This window comes from Spermophilus citellus, assembly GCF_964194105.1.
Source record: "Spermophilus citellus genome assembly, chromosome: 13".
Taxonomy (NCBI): Eukaryota; Metazoa; Chordata; class Mammalia; order Rodentia; family Sciuridae; genus Spermophilus; species Spermophilus citellus.
In genome coordinates this window covers 27,740,996-27,756,939 of record NC_138193.1, presented here as the reverse complement: position 1 = coordinate 27,756,939, position 15,944 = coordinate 27,740,996, and positions in this window count along the sequence as shown.

Here is a 15,944-nt window from a genome sequence, read left to right as displayed (position 1 = left end):
CTTCTATGTTGAAGCGTTCGTTTCCAGTATCAGTTTGAATTTTGGTGTTTCACTCTGTTTTCTCCTATATTGATAGATGTATTTGGAACTCTAAATCAAACACGGTTTGTGCTAGCTTCTTGAAACTTGACAAAATTAAGTAGTTTCAAGTTCTATCTCAATGTTTTGTTTCCTATTGATGTAGCCCTAAGCATTGACAGACGAGAAACACTTTCATTGAAAGGAGTTGCCAAGCTTCCAAAAATTACGAATCTCCAGAAATCTCAGCATATATTTTTTCACCCAAGCTGGATGATACTTTCAGGTAATGATCAGTACACTGAGCCCACTTGGTTCCCCAAATTTCGCTCTTCTATGTTGAAGCGTTCGTTTCCAGTATCAGTTTGAATTTTGGTGTTTCACTCTGTTTTCTCCTATATTGATAGATGTATTTGGAACTCTAAATCAAACACCGTTTGTGCTAGCTTCTTGAAACATGACACAATTAAGTAGTTTCAAGGTCTGTCTCTATATTTTGTTTCCTGTTGATGTAGCCATAAGCAGTGACAGACGAGAAACACTTTCATTGAAAGGGGTTGCCAAGATGCCAAAAATTACGAATCTCCAGAAATCTCAGCAAATATTTTTTTACCCAAAATGGAAGATACTTTCAGGTAATGATCAGTACACTGAGCCCACTTGGTTCCCCAAATTTCGTTCTTCTATGTTGAAGCATTCTTTTCCAGTCACAGTTTGAATTTTGGCGTTTCACTCTGTTTTCTCCTATATTGACAGATGTATTTGGAACTCTAAATCAAACACGGTTTGTGCTAGCTTCTTGAAACTTGACAACATTTAGTAGTTTCAAGTTCTAACTCAATGTTCTGTTTCCTATTGATGTAGCCCTAAGCAGTGACAGGCGAGAAACACTTTCATTGAAAGGGGTTGCCAAGCTTCCAAAAATTAAGAATCTCCAGAAATCTGAGCAAATATTTTTACACCCAAACTGGATGATACTTTCAGGTAATGATCAGTACACTGAGCCCACTTTGTTCCCCATATTTCGTTCTTCTATCTTGAAACTTTAGTTTCCAGTAACAGTTTGGATTTTTAGGTTTCACTGTGTTTTCTCCTATATTGATAGATGTATTTGGAACTCTAAATCAAACACGGTTTGTGCTAGCTTCTTGAAACTTGACACAATTAAGTAGTTTCAAGTTCTGTCTCTATATTTCTTTCCTATTGATGTAGCCCTAAGCAGTGACAGACGAGAAACACTTTCATTGAAATGGGTTGCCAAGCTTCCAAAAATTACGAATCTCCAGAAATCTCAGCAAATATTTTTTCACCCAAACTGGATTAACTTTCAGGTAATGATCAATAAACTGAGCCCACTTGGTTCCCCAAATTTCGTTCTTCTATGTTGAAGCGTTCGTTTCCAGTATCAGTTTGAATTTTGGTGTTTCACTCTGTTTTCTCCTATATTGATAGATGTATTTGGAACTCTAAATCAAACACGGTTTGTGCTAGCTTCTTGAAACTTGACACAATTAAGTAGTTTCTAGTTCTATTTCAATATTTTGTTTGCTATTGATGTAGCCCTAATCAGTGACAGACGAGAAAAACTTTCATTGAAAGGAGTTGCCAAGCTTCCAAAAATTACGAATCTCCAGAAATCTCAGCATATATTTTTTCACCCAAACTGGATGATACTTTCAGGTAATGATCAGTACACTGAGCCCACTTGGTTCCCCAAATTTCGTTCTTCTATGTTGAAGCGTTCGTTTCCAGTATCAGTTTGAATTTTGGTGTTTCACTCTGTTTTCTCCTATATTGATAGATGTATTTGGAACTCTAAATCAAACACAGTTTGTTCTAGCTTCTTGAAACTTGACAAAATTAAGTAGTTTCAAGTTCTATCTCAATGTTTTGTTTCCTATTGATGTAGCCCTAAGCATTGACAGACGAGAAACACTTTCATTGAAAGGAGTTGCCAAGCTTCCAAAAATTACGAATCTCCAGAAATCTCAGCATATATTTTTTCACCCAAACTGGATGATACTTTCAGGTAATGATCAGTACACTGAGCCCACTTGGTTCCCCAAATTTCGTTCTTCTATGTTGAAGCGTTCGTTTCCAGTATCAGTTTGAATTTTGGTGTTTCACTCTGTTTTCTCCTATATTGATAGATGTATTTGGAACTCTAAATCAAACACGGTTTGTGCTAGCTTCTTGAAACTTGACAAAATTAAGTAGTTTCAAGTTCTATCTCAATGTTTTGTTTCCTATTGATGTAGCCCTAAGCATTGACAGACGAGAAACACTTTCATTGAAAGGAGTTGCCAAGCTTCCAAAAATTACGAATCTCCAGAAATCTCAGCATATATTTTTTCACCCAAGCTGGATGATACTTTCAGGTAATGATCAGTACACTGAGCCCACTTGGTTCCCCAAATTTCGCTCTTCTATGTTGAAGCGTTCGTTTCCAGTATCAGTTTGAATTTTGGTGTTTCACTCTGTTTTCTCCTATATTGATAGATGTATTTGGAACTCTAAATCAAACACCGTTTGTGCTAGCTTCTTGAAACATGACACAATTAAGTAGTTTCAAGGTCTGTCTCTATATTTTGTTTCCTGTTGATGTAGCCATAAGCAGTGACAGACGAGAAACACTTTCATTGAAAGGGGTTGCCAAGATGCCAAAAATTACGAATCTCCAGAAATCTCAGCAAATATTTTTTTACCCAAAATGGAAGATACTTTCAGGTAATGATCAGTACACTGAGCCCACTTGGTTCCCCAAATTTCGTTCTTCTATGTTGAAGCATTCTTTTCCAGTCACAGTTTGAATTTTGGCGTTTCACTCTGTTTTCTCCTATATTGACAGATGTATTTGGAACTCTAAATCAAACACGGTTTGTGCTAGCTTCCTGAAACTTGACAACATTTAGTAGTTTCAAGTTCTAACTCAATCTTCTGTTTCCTATTGATGTAGCCCTAAGCAGTGACAGGCGAGAAACACTTTCATTGAAAGGGGTTGCCAAGCTTCCAAAAATTAAGAATCTCCAGAAATCTGAGCAAATATTTTTACACCCAAACTGGATGATACTTTCAGGTAATGATCAGTACACTGAGCCCACTTTGTTCCCCAAATTTCGTTCTTCTATCTTGAAACTTTCGTTTCCAGTAACAGTTTGAATTTTTAGGTTTCACTGTGTTTTCTCCTATATTGATAGATGTATTTGGAACTCTAAATCAAACACGGTTTGTTCTAGCTTCTTGAAACTTGACAAAATTAAGTAGTTTCAAGTTCTATCTCAATGTTTTGTTTCCTATTGATGTAGCCCTAAGCATTGACAGACGAGAAACACTTTCATTGAAAGGAGTTGCCAAGCTTCCAAAAATTACGAATCTCCAGAAATTTCAGCATATATTTTTTCACCCAAACTGGATGATACTTTCAGGTAATGATCAGTACACTGAGCCCACTTGGTTCCCCAAATTTCGTTCTTCTATGTTGAAGCGTTCGTTTCCAGTATCAGTTTGAATTTTGGTGTTTCACTCTGTTTTCTCCTATATTGATAGATGTATTTGGAACTCTAAATCAAACACGGTTTGTGCTAGCTTCTTGAAACTTGACAAAATTAAGTAGTTTCAAGTTCTATCTCAATGTTTTGTTTCCTATTGATGTAGCCCTAAGCATTGACAGACGAGAAACACTTTCATTGAAGGAGTTGCCAAGCTTCCAAAAATTACGAATCTCCAGAAATCTCAGCATATATTTTTTCACCCAAGCTGGATGATACTTTCAGGTAATGATCAGTACACTGAGCCCACTTGGTTCCCCAAATTTCGCTCTTCTATGTTGAAGCGTTCGTTTCCAGTATCAGTTTGAATTTTGGTGTTTCACTCTGTTTTCTCCTATATTGATAGATGTATTTGGAACTCTAAATCAAACACCGTTTGTGCTAGCTTCTTGAAACATGACACAATTAAGTAGTTTCAAGGTCTGTCTCTATATTTTGTTTCCTGTTGATGTAGCCATAAGCAGTGACAGACGAGAAACACTTTCATTGAAAGGGGTTGCCAAGATGCCAAAAATTACGAATCTCCAGAAATCTCAGCAAATATTTTTTTACCCAAAATGGAAGATACTTTCAGGTAATGATCAGTACACTGAGCCCACTTGGTTCCCCAAATTTCGTTCTTCTATGTTGAAGCATTCTTTTCCAGTCACAGTTTGAATTTTGGCGTTTCACTCTGTTTTCTCCTATATTGACAGATGTATTTGGAACTCTAAATCAAACACGGTTTGTGCTAGCTTCTTGAAACTTGACAACATTTAGTAGTTTCAAGTTCTAACTCAATCTTCTGTTTCCTATTGATGTAGCCCTAAGCAGTGACAGGCGAGAAACACTTTCATTGAAAGGGGTTGCCAAGCTTCCAAAAATTAAGAATCTCCAGAAATCTGAGCAAATATTTTTACACCCAAACTGGATGATACTTTCAGGTAATGATCAGTACACTGAGCCCACTTTGTTCCCCAAATTTCGTTCTTCTATCTTGAAACTTTCGTTTCCAGTAACAGTTTGAATTTTTAGGTTTCACTGTGTTTTCTCCTATATTGATAGATGTATTTGGAACTCTAAATCAAACACGGTTTGTGCTAGCTTCTTGAAACTTGACACAATTAAGTAGTTTCAAGTTCTGTCTCTATATTTCTTTCCTATTGATGTAGCCCTAAGCAGTGACAGACGAGAAACACTTTCATTGATATGGGTTGCCAAGCTTCCAAAAATTACGAATCTCCAGAAATCTCAGCAAATATTTTTTCACCCAAACTGGATGAACTTTCAGGTAATGATCAATAAACTGAACCCACTTGGTTCCCCAAATTTCGTTCTTCTATGTTGAAGCGTTCGTTTCCAGTATCAGTTTGAATTTTGGTGTTTCACTCTGTTTTCTCCTATATTGATAGATGTATTTGGAACTCTAAATCAAACACGGTTTGTGCTAGCTTCTTGAAACTTGACACAATTAAGTAGTTTCTAGTTCTATTTCAATATTTTGTTTGCTATTGATGTAGCCCTAATCAGTGACAGACGAGAAAAACTTTCATTGAAAGGAGTTGCCAAGCTTCCAAAAATTACGAATATCCAGAAATCTCAGCATATATTTTTTCACCCAAACTGGATGATACTTTCAGGTAATGATCAATACACTGAGCCCACTTGGTTCCCCAAATTTCGTTCTTCTATGTTGAAGCGTTCGTTTCCAGTATCAGTTTGAATTTTGGTGTTTCACTCTGTTTTCTCCTATATTGATAGATGTATTTGGAACTCTAAATCAAACACGGTTTGTTCTAGCTTCTTGAAACTTGACAAAATTAAGTAGTTTCAAGTTCTATCTCAATGTTTTGTTTCCTATTGATGTAGCCCTAAGCATTGACAGACGAGAAACACTTTCATTGAAAGGAGTTGCCAAGCTTCCAAAAATTACGTATCTCCAGAAATTTCAGCATATATTTTTTCACCCAAACTGGATGATACTTTCAGGTAATGATCAGTACACTGAGCCCACTTGGTTCCCCAAATTTCGTTCTTCTATGTTGAAGCGTTCGTTTCCAGTATCAGTTTGAATTTTGGTGTTTCACTCTGTTTTCTCCTATATTGATAGATGTATTTGGAACTCTAAATCAAACACGGTTTGTGCTAGCTTCTTGAAACTTGACAAAATTAAGTAGTTTCAAGTTCTATCTCAATGTTTTGTTTCCTATTGATGTAGCCCTAAGCATTGACAGACGAGAAACACTTTCATTGAAAGGAGTTGCAAAGCTTCCAAAAATTACGAATCTCCAGAAATCTCAGCATATATTTTTTCACCCAAGCTGGATGATACTTTCAGGTAATGATCAGTACACTGAGCCCACTTGGTTCCCCAAATTTCGCTCTTCTATGTTGAAGCGTTCGTTTCCAGTATCAGTTTGAATTTTGGTGTTTCACTCTGTTTTCTCCTATATTGATAGATGTATTTGGAACTCTAAATCAAACACCGTTTGTGCTAGCTTCTTGAAACATGACACAATTAAGTAGTTTCAAGGTCTGTCTCTATATTTTGTTTCCTGTTGATGTAGCCATAAGCAGTGACAGACGAGAAACACTTTCATTGAAAGGGGTTGCCAAGCTTCCAAAAATTACGAATCTCCAGAAATCTCAGCAAATATTTTTTTACCCAAAATGGAAGATACTTTCAGGTAATGATCAGTACACTGAGCCCACTTGGTTCCCCAAATTTCGTTCTTCTATGTTGAAGCATTCTTTTCCAGTCACAGTTTGAATTTTGGCGTTTCACTCTGTTTTCTCCTATATTGACAGATGTATTTGGAACTCTAAATCAAACACGGTTTGTGCTAGCTTCTTGAAACTTGACAACATTTAGTAGTTTCAAGTTCTAACTCAATGTTCTGTTTCCTATTGATGTAGCCCTAAGCAGTGACAGGCGAGAAACACTTTCATTGAAAGGGGTTGCCAAGCTTCCAAAAATTAAGAATCTCCAGAAATCTGAGCAAATATTTTTACACCCAAACTGGATGATACTTTCAGGTAATGATCAGTACACTGAGCCCACTTTGTTCCCCATATTTCGTTCTTCTATCTTGAAACTTTAGTTTCCAGTAACAGTTTGGATTTTTAGGTTTCACTGTGTTTTCTCCTATATTGATAGATGTATTTGGAACTCTAAATCAAACACGGTTTGTGCTAGCTTCTTGAAACTTGACACAATTAAGTAGTTTCAAGTTCTGTCTCTATATTTCTTTCCTATTGATGTAGCCCTAAGCAGTGACAGACGAGAAACACTTTCATTGAAATGGGTTGCCAAGCTTCCAAAAATTACGAATCTCCAGAAATCTCAGCAAATATTTTTTCACCCAAACTGGATGAACTTTCAGGTAATGATCAATAAACTGAGCCCACTTGGTTCCCCAAATTTCGTTCTTCTATGTTGAAGCGTTCGTTTCCAGTATCAGTTTGAATTTTGGTGTTTCACTCTGTTTTCTCCTATATTGATAGATGTATTTGGAACTCTAAATCAAACACGGTTTGTGCTAGCTTCTTGAAACTTGACACAATTAAGTAGTTTCTAGTTCTATTTCAATATTTTGTTTGCTATTGATGTAGCCCTAATCAGTGACAGACGAGAAAAACTTTCATTGAAAGGAGTTGCCAAGCTTCCAAAAATTACGGATCTCCAGAAATCTCAGCATATATTTTTTCACCCAAACTGGATGATACTTTCAGGTAATGATCAGTACACTGAGCCCACTTGGTTCCCCAAATTTCGTTCTTCTATGTTGAAGCGTTCGTTTCCAGTATCAGTTTGAATTTTGGTGTTTCACTCTGTTTTCTCCTATATTGATAGATGTATTTGGAACTCTAAATCAAACACAGTTTGTTCTAGCTTCTTGAAACTTGACAAAATTAAGTAGTTTCAAGTTCTATCTCAATGTTTTGTTTCCTATTGATGTAGCCCTAAGCATTGACAGACGAGAAACACTTTCATTGAAAGGAGTTGCCAAGCTTCCAAAAATTACGAATCTCCAGAAATCTCAGCATATATTTTTTCACCCAAACTGGATGATACTTTCAGGTAATGATCAGTACACTGAGCCCACTTGGTTCCCCAAATTTCGTTCTTCTATGTTGAAGCGTTCGTTTCCAGTATCAGTTTGAATTTTGGTGTTTCACTCTGTTTTCTCCTATATTGATAGATGTATTTGGAACTCTAAATCAAACACGGTTTGTGCTAGCTTCTTGAAACTTGACAAAATTAAGTAGTTTCAAGTTCTATCTGAATGTTTTGTTTCCTATTGATGTAGCCCTAAGCATTGACAGACGAGAAACACTTTCATTGAAAGGAGTTGCCAAGCTTCCAAAAATTACGAATCTCCAGAAATCTCAGCATATATTTTTTCACCCAAGCTGGATGATACTTTCAGGTAATGATCAGTACACTGAGCCCACTTGGTTCCCCAAATTTCGCTCTTCTATGTTGAAGCGTTCGTTTCCAGTATCAGTTTGAATTTTGGTGTTTCACTCTGTTTTCTCCTATATTGATAGATGTATTTGGAACTCTAAATCAAACACCGTTTGTGCTAGCTTCTTGAAACATGACACAATTAAGTAGTTTCAAGGTCTGTCTCTATATTTTGTTTCCTGTTGATGTAGCCATAAGCAGTGACAGACGAGAAACACTTTCATTGAAAGGGGTTGCCAAGCTTCCAAAAATTACGAATCTCCAGAAATCTCAGCAAATATTTTTTTACCCAAAATGGAAGATACTTTCAGGTAATGATCAGTACACTGAGCCCACTTGGTTCCCCAAATTTCGTTCTTCTATGTTGAAGCATTCTTTTCCAGTCACAGTTTGAATTTTGGCGTTTCACTCTGTTTTCTCCTATATTGACAGATGTATTTGGAACTCTAAATCAAACACGGTTTGTGCTAGCTTCTTGAAACTTGACAACATTTAGTAGTTTCAAGTTCTAACTCAATGTTCTGTTTCCTATTGATGTAGCCCTAAGCAGTGACAGGCGAGAAACACTTTCATTGAAAGGGGTTGCCAAGCTTCCAAAAATTAAGAATCTCCAGAAATCTGAGCAAATATTTTTACACCCAAACTGGATGATACTTTCAGGTAATGATCAGTACACTGAGCCCACTTTGTTCCCCAAATTTCGTTCTTCTATCTTGAAACTTTCGTTTCCAGTAACAGTTTGAATTTTTAGGTTTCACTGTGTTTTCTCCTATATTGATAGATGTATTTGGAACTCTAAATCAAACACGGTTTGTGCTAGCTTCTTGAAACTTGACACAATTAAGTAGTTTCAAGTTCTGTCTCTATATTTCTTTCCTATTGATGTAGCCCTAAGCAGTGACAGACGAGAAACACTTTCATTGAAATGGGTTGCCAAGCTTCCAAAAATTACGAATCTCCAGAAATCTCAGCAAATATTTTTTCACCCAAACTGGATGAACTTTCAGGTAATGATCAATAAACTGAACCCACTTGGTTCCCCAAATTTCGTTCTTCTATGTTGAAGCGTTCGTTTCCAGTATCAGTTTGAATTTTGGTGTTTCACTCTGTTTTCTCCTATATTGATAGATGTATTTGGAACTCTAAATCAAACACGGTTTGTGCTAGCTTCTTGAAACTTGACACAATTAAGTAGTTTCTAGTTCTATTTCAATATTTTGTTTGCTATTGATGTAGCCCTAATCAGTGACAGACGAGAAAAACTTTCATTGAAAGGAGTTGGAAGCTTCCAAAAATTACGAATATCCAGAAATCTCAGCATATATTTTTTCACCCAAACTGGATGATACTTTCAGGTAATGATCAATACACTGAGCCCACTTGGTTCCCCAAATTTCGTTCTTCTATGTTGAAGCGTTCGTTTCCAGTATCAGTTTGAATTTTGGTGTTTCACTCTGTTTTCTCCTATATTGATAGATGTATTTGGAACTCTAAATCAAACACGGTTTGTTCTAGCTTCTTGAAACTTGACAAAATTAAGTAGTTTCAAGTTCTATCTCAATGTTTTGTTTCCTATTGATGTAGCCCTAAGCATTGACAGACGAGAAACACTTTCATTGAAAGGAGTTGCCAAGCTTCCAAAAATTACGAATCTCCAGAAATTTCAGCATATATTTTTTCACCCAAACTGGATGATACTTTCAGGTAATGATCAGTACACTGAGCCCACTTGGTTCCCCAAATTTCGTTCTTCTATGTTGAAGCGTTCGTTTCCAGTATCAGTTTGAATTTTGGTGTTTCACTCTGTTTTCTCCTATATTGATAGATGTATTTGGAACTCTAAATCAAACACGGTTTGTGCTAGCTTCTTGAAACTTGACAAAATTAAGTAGTTTCAAGTTCTATCTCAATGTTTTGTTTCCTATTGATGTAGCCCTAAGCATTGACAGACGAGAAACACTTTCATTGAAGGAGTTGCCAAGCTTCCAAAAATTACGAATCTCCAGAAATCTCAGCATATATTTTTTCACCCAAGCTGGATGATACTTTCAGGTAATGATCAGTACACTGAGCCCACTTGGTTCCCCAAATTTCGCTCTTCTATATTGAAGCGTTCGTTTCCAGTATCAGTTTGAATTTTGGTGTTTCACTCTGTTTTCTCCTATATTGATAGATGTATTTGGAACTCTAAATCAAACACCGTTTGTGCTAGCTTCTTGAAACATGACACAATTAAGTAGTTTCAAGGTCTGTCTCTATATTTTGTTTCCTGTTGATGTAGCCATAAGCAGTGACAGACGAGAAACACTTTCATTGAAAAGGGTTGCCAAGATGCCAAAAATTACGAATCTCCAGAAATCTCAGCAAATATATTTTTACCCAAAATGGAAGATACTTTCAGGTAATGATCAGTACACTGAGCCCACTTGGTTCCCCAAATTTCGTTCTTCTATGTTGAAGCATTCTTTTCCAGTCACAGTTTGAATTTTGGCGTTTCACTCTGTTTTCTCCTATATTGACAGATGTATTTGGAACTCTAAATCAAACACGGTTTGTGCTAGCTTCTTGAAACTTGACAACATTTAGTAGTTTCAAGTTCTAACTCAATGTTCTGTTTCCTATTGATGTAGCCCTAAGCAGTTACAGGCGAGAAACACTTTCATTGAAAGGGGTTGCCAAGCTTCCAAAAATTAAGAATCTCCAGAAATCTGAGCAAATATTTTTACACCCAAACTGGATGATACTTTCAGGTAATGATCAGTACACTGAGCCCACTTTGTTCCCCAAATTTCGTTCTTCTATCTTGAAACTTTCGTTTCCAGTAACAGTTTGAATTTTTAGGTTTCACTGTGTTTTCTCCTATATTGATAGATGTATTTGGAACTCTAAATCAAACACGGTTTGTGCTAGCTTCTTGAAACTTGACACAATTAAGTAGTTTCAAGTTCTGTCTCTATATTTCTTTCCTATTGATGTAGCCCTAAGCAGTGACAGACGAGAAACACTTTCATTGAAATGGGTTGCCAAGCTTCCAAAAATTACGAATCTCCAGAAATCTCAGCAAATATTTTTTCACCCAAACTGGATGAACTTTCAGGTAATGATCAATAAACTGAACCCACTTGGTTCCCCAAATTTCGTTCTTCTATGTTGAAGCGTTCGTTTCCAGTATCAGTTTGAATTTTGGTGTTTCACTCTGTTTTCTCCTATATTGATAGATGTATTTGGAACTCTAAATCAAACACGGTTTGTGCTAGCTTCTTGAAACTTGACACAATTAAGTAGTTTCTAGTTCTATTTCAATATTTTGTTTGCTATTGATGTAGCCCTAATCAGTGACAGACGAGAAAAACTTTCATTGAAAGGAGTTGGAAGCTTCCAAAAATTACGAATATCCAGAAATCTCAGCATATATTTTTTCACCCAAACTGGATGATACTTTCAGGTAATGATCAATACACTGAGCCCACTTGGTTCCCCAAATTTCGTTCTTCTATGTTGAAGCGTTCGTTTCCAGTATCAGTTTGAATTTTGGTGTTTCACTCTGTTTTCTCCTATATTGATAGATGTATTTGGAACTCTAAATCAAACACGGTTTGTTCTAGCTTCTTGAAACTTGACAAAATTAAGTAGTTTCAAGTTCTATCTCAATGTTTTGTTTCCTATTGATGTAGCCCTAAGCATTGACAGACGAGAAACACTTTCATTGAAAGGAGTTGCCAAGCTTCCAAAAATTACGAATCTCCAGAAATTTCAGCATATATTTTTTCACCCAAACTGGATGATACTTTCAGGTAATGATCAGTACACTGAGCCCACTTGGTTCCCCAAATTTCGTTCTTCTATGTTGAAGCGTTCGTTTCCAGTATCAGTTTGAATTTTGGTGTTTCACTCTGTTTTCTCCTATATTGATAGATGTATTTGGAACTCTAAATCAAACACGGTTTGTGCTAGCTTCTTGAAACTTGACAAAATTAAGTAGTTTCAAGTTCTATCTCAATGTTTTGTTTCCTATTGATGTAGCCCTAAGCATTGACAGACGAGAAACACTTTCATTGAAGGAGTTGCCAAGCTTCCAAAAATTACGAATCTCCAGAAATCTCAGCATATATTTTTTCACCCAAGCTGGATGATACTTTCAGGTAATGATCAGTACACTGAGCCCACTTGGTTCCCCAAATTTCGTTCTTCTAGGTTGAAACTTTCGTTTCCAGTATCAGTTTGAATTTTGGTGTTTCACTCTGTTTTCTCCTATATTGATAGATGTATTTGGAACTCTAAATCAAACACCGTTTGTGCTAGCTTCTTGAAACATGACACAATTAAGTAGTTTCAAGGTCTGTCTCTATATTTTGTTTCCTGTTGATGTAGCCATAAGCAGTGACAGACGAGAAACACTTTCATTGAAAGGGGTTGCCAAGATGCCAAAAATTACGAATCTCCAGAAATCTCAGCAAATATTTTTTTACCCAAAATGGAAGATACTTTCAGGTAATGATCAGTACACTGAGCCCACTTGGTTCCCCAAATTTCGTTCTTCTATGTTGAAGCATTCTTTTCCAGTCACAGTTTGAATTTTGGCGTTTCACTCTGTTTTCTCCTATATTGACAGATGTATTTGGAACTCTAAATCAAACACGGTTTGTGCTAGCTTCTTGAAACTTGACAACATTTAGTAGTTTCAAGTTCTAACTCAATCTTCTGTTTCCTATTGATGTAGCCCTAAGCAGTGACAGGCGAGAAACACTTTCATTGAAAGGGGTTGCCAAGCTTCCAAAAATTAAGAATCTCCAGAAATCTGAGCAAATATTTTTACACCCAAACTGGATGATACTTTCAGGTAATGATCAGTACACTGAGCCCACTTTGTTCCCCAAATTTCGTTCTTCTATCTTGAAACTTTCGTTTCCAGTAACAGTTTGAATTTTTAGGTTTCACTGTGTTTTCTCCTATATTGATAGATGTATTTGGAACTCTAAATCAAACACGGTTTGTGCTAGCTTCTTGAAACTTGACACAATTAAGTAGTTTCAAGTTTTGTCTCTATATTTCTTTCCTATTGATGTAGCCCTAAGCAGTGACAGACGAGAAACACTTTCATTGAAATGGGTTGCCAAGCTTCCAAAAATTACGAATCTCCAGAAATCTCAGCAAATATTTTTTCACCCAAACTGGATGAACTTTCAGGTAATGATCAATAAACTGAACCCACTTGGTTCCCCAAATTTCGTTCTTCTATGTTGAAGCGTTCGTTTCCAGTATCAGTTTGAATTTTGGTGTTTCACTCTGTTTTCTCCTATATTGATAGATGTATTTGGAACTCTAAATCAAACACGGTTTGTGCTAGCTTCTTGAAACTTGACACAATTAAGTAGTTTCTAGTTCTATTTCAATATTTTGTTTGCTATTGATGTAGCCCTAATCAGTGACAGACGAGAAAAGCTTTCATTGAAAGGAGTTGCCAAGCTTCCAAAAATTACGAATATCCAGAAATCTCAGCATATATTTTTTCACCCAAACTGGATGATACTTTCAGGTAATGATCAATACACTGAGCCCACTTGGTTCCCCAAATTTCGTTCTTCTATGTTGAAGCGTTCGTTTCCAGTATCAGTTTGAATTTTGGTGTTTCACTCTGTTTTCTCCTATATTGATAGATGTATTTGGAACTCTAAATCAAACACGGTTTGTTCTAGCTTCTTGAAACTTGACAAAATTAAGTAGTTTCAAGTTCTATCTCAATGTTTTGTTTCCTATTGATGTAGCCCTAAGCATTGACAGACGAGAAACACTTTCATTGAAAGGAGTTGCCAAGCTTCCAAAAATTACGTATCTCCAGAAATTTCAGCATATATTTTTTCACCCAAACTGGATGATACTTTCAGGTAATGATCAGTACACTGAGCCCACTTGGTTCCCCAAATTTCGTTCTTCTATGTTGAAGCGTTCGTTTCCAGTATCAGTTTGAATTTTGGTGTTTCACTCTGTTTTCTCCTATATTGATAGATGTATTTGGAACTCTAAATCAAACACGGTTTGTGCTAGCTTCTTGAAACTTGACAAAATTAAGTAGTTTCAAGTTCTATCTCAATGTTTTGTTTCCTATTGATGTAGCCCTAAGCATTGACAGACGAGAAACACTTTCATTGAAAGGAGTTGCAAAGCTTCCAAAAATTACGAATCTCCAGAAATCTCAGCATATATTTTTTCACCCAAGCTGGATGATACTTTCAGGTAATGATCAGTACTCTGAGCCCACTTGGTTCCCCAAATTTCGCTCTTCTATGTTGAAGCGTTCGTTTCCAGTATCAGTTTGAATTTTGGTGTTTCACTCTGTTTTCTCCTATATTGATAGATGTATTTGGAACTCTAAATCAAACACCGTTTGTGCTAGCTTCTTGAAACATGACACAATTAAGTAGTTTCAAGGTCTGTCTCTATATTTTGTTTCCTGTTGATGTAGCCATAAGCAGTGACAGACGAGAAACACTTTCATTGAAAGGGGTTGCCAAGCTTCCAAAAATTACGAATCTCCAGAAATCTCAGCAAATATTTTTTTACCCAAAATGGAAGATACTTTCAGGTAATGATCAGTACACTGAGCCCACTTGGTTCCCCAAATTTCGTTCTTCTATGTTGAAGCATTCTTTTCCAGTCACAGTTTGAATTTTGGCGTTTCACTCTGTTTTCTCCTATATTGACAGATGTATTTGGAACTCTAAATCAAACACGGTTTGTGCTAGCTTCTTGAAACTTGACAACATTTAGTAGTTTCAAGTTCTAACTCAATGTTCTGTTTCCTATTGATGTAGCCCTAAGCAGTGACAGGCGAGAAACACTTTCATTGAAAGGGGTTGCCAAGCTTCCAAAAATTAAGAATCTCCAGAAATCTGAGCAAATATTTTTACACCCAAACTGGATGATACTTTCAGGTAATGATCAGTACACTGAGCCCACTTTGTTCCCCATATTTCGTTCTTCTATCTTGAAACTTTAGTTTCCAGTAACAGTTTGGATTTTTAGGTTTCACTGTGTTTTCTCCTATATTGATAGATGTATTTGGAACTCTAAATCAAACACGGTTTGTGCTAGCTTCTTGAAACTTGACACAATTAAGTAGTTTCAAGTTCTGTCTCTATATTTCTTTCCTATTGATGTAGCCCTAAGCAGTGACAGACGAGAAACACTTTCATTGAAATGGGTTGCCAAGCTTCCAAAAATTACGAATCTCCAGAAATCTCAGCAAATATTTTTTCACCCAAACTGGATGAACTTTCAGGTAATGATCAATAAACTGAGCCCACTTGGTTCCCCAAATTTCGTTCTTCTATGTTGAAGCGTTCGTTTCCAGTATCAGTTTGAATTTTGGTGTTTCACTCTGTTTTCTCCTATATTGATAGATGTATTTGGAACTCTAAATCAAACACGGTTTGTGCTAGCTTCTTGAAACTTGACACAATTAAGTAGTTTCTAGTTCTATTTCAATATTTTGTTTGCTATTGATGTAGCCCTAATCAGTGACAGACGAGAAAAACTTTCATTGAAAGGAGTTGCCAAGCTTCCAAAAATTACGAATCTCCAGAAATCTCAGCATATATTTTTTCACCCAAACTGGATGATACTTTCAGGTAATGATCAGTACACTGAGCCCACTTGGTTCCCCAAATTTCGTTCTTCTATGTTGAAGCGTTCGTTTCCAGTATCAGTTTGAATTTTGGTGTTTCACTCTGTTTTCTCCTATATTGATAGATGTATTTGGAACTCTAAATCAAACACAGTTTGTTCTAGCTTCTTGAAACTTGACAAAATTAAGTAGTTTCAAGTTCTATCTCAATGTTTTGTTTCCTATTGATGTAGCCCTAAGCATTGACAGACGAGAAACACTTTCATTGAAAGGAGTTGCCAAGCTTCCAAAAATTACGAATCTCCAG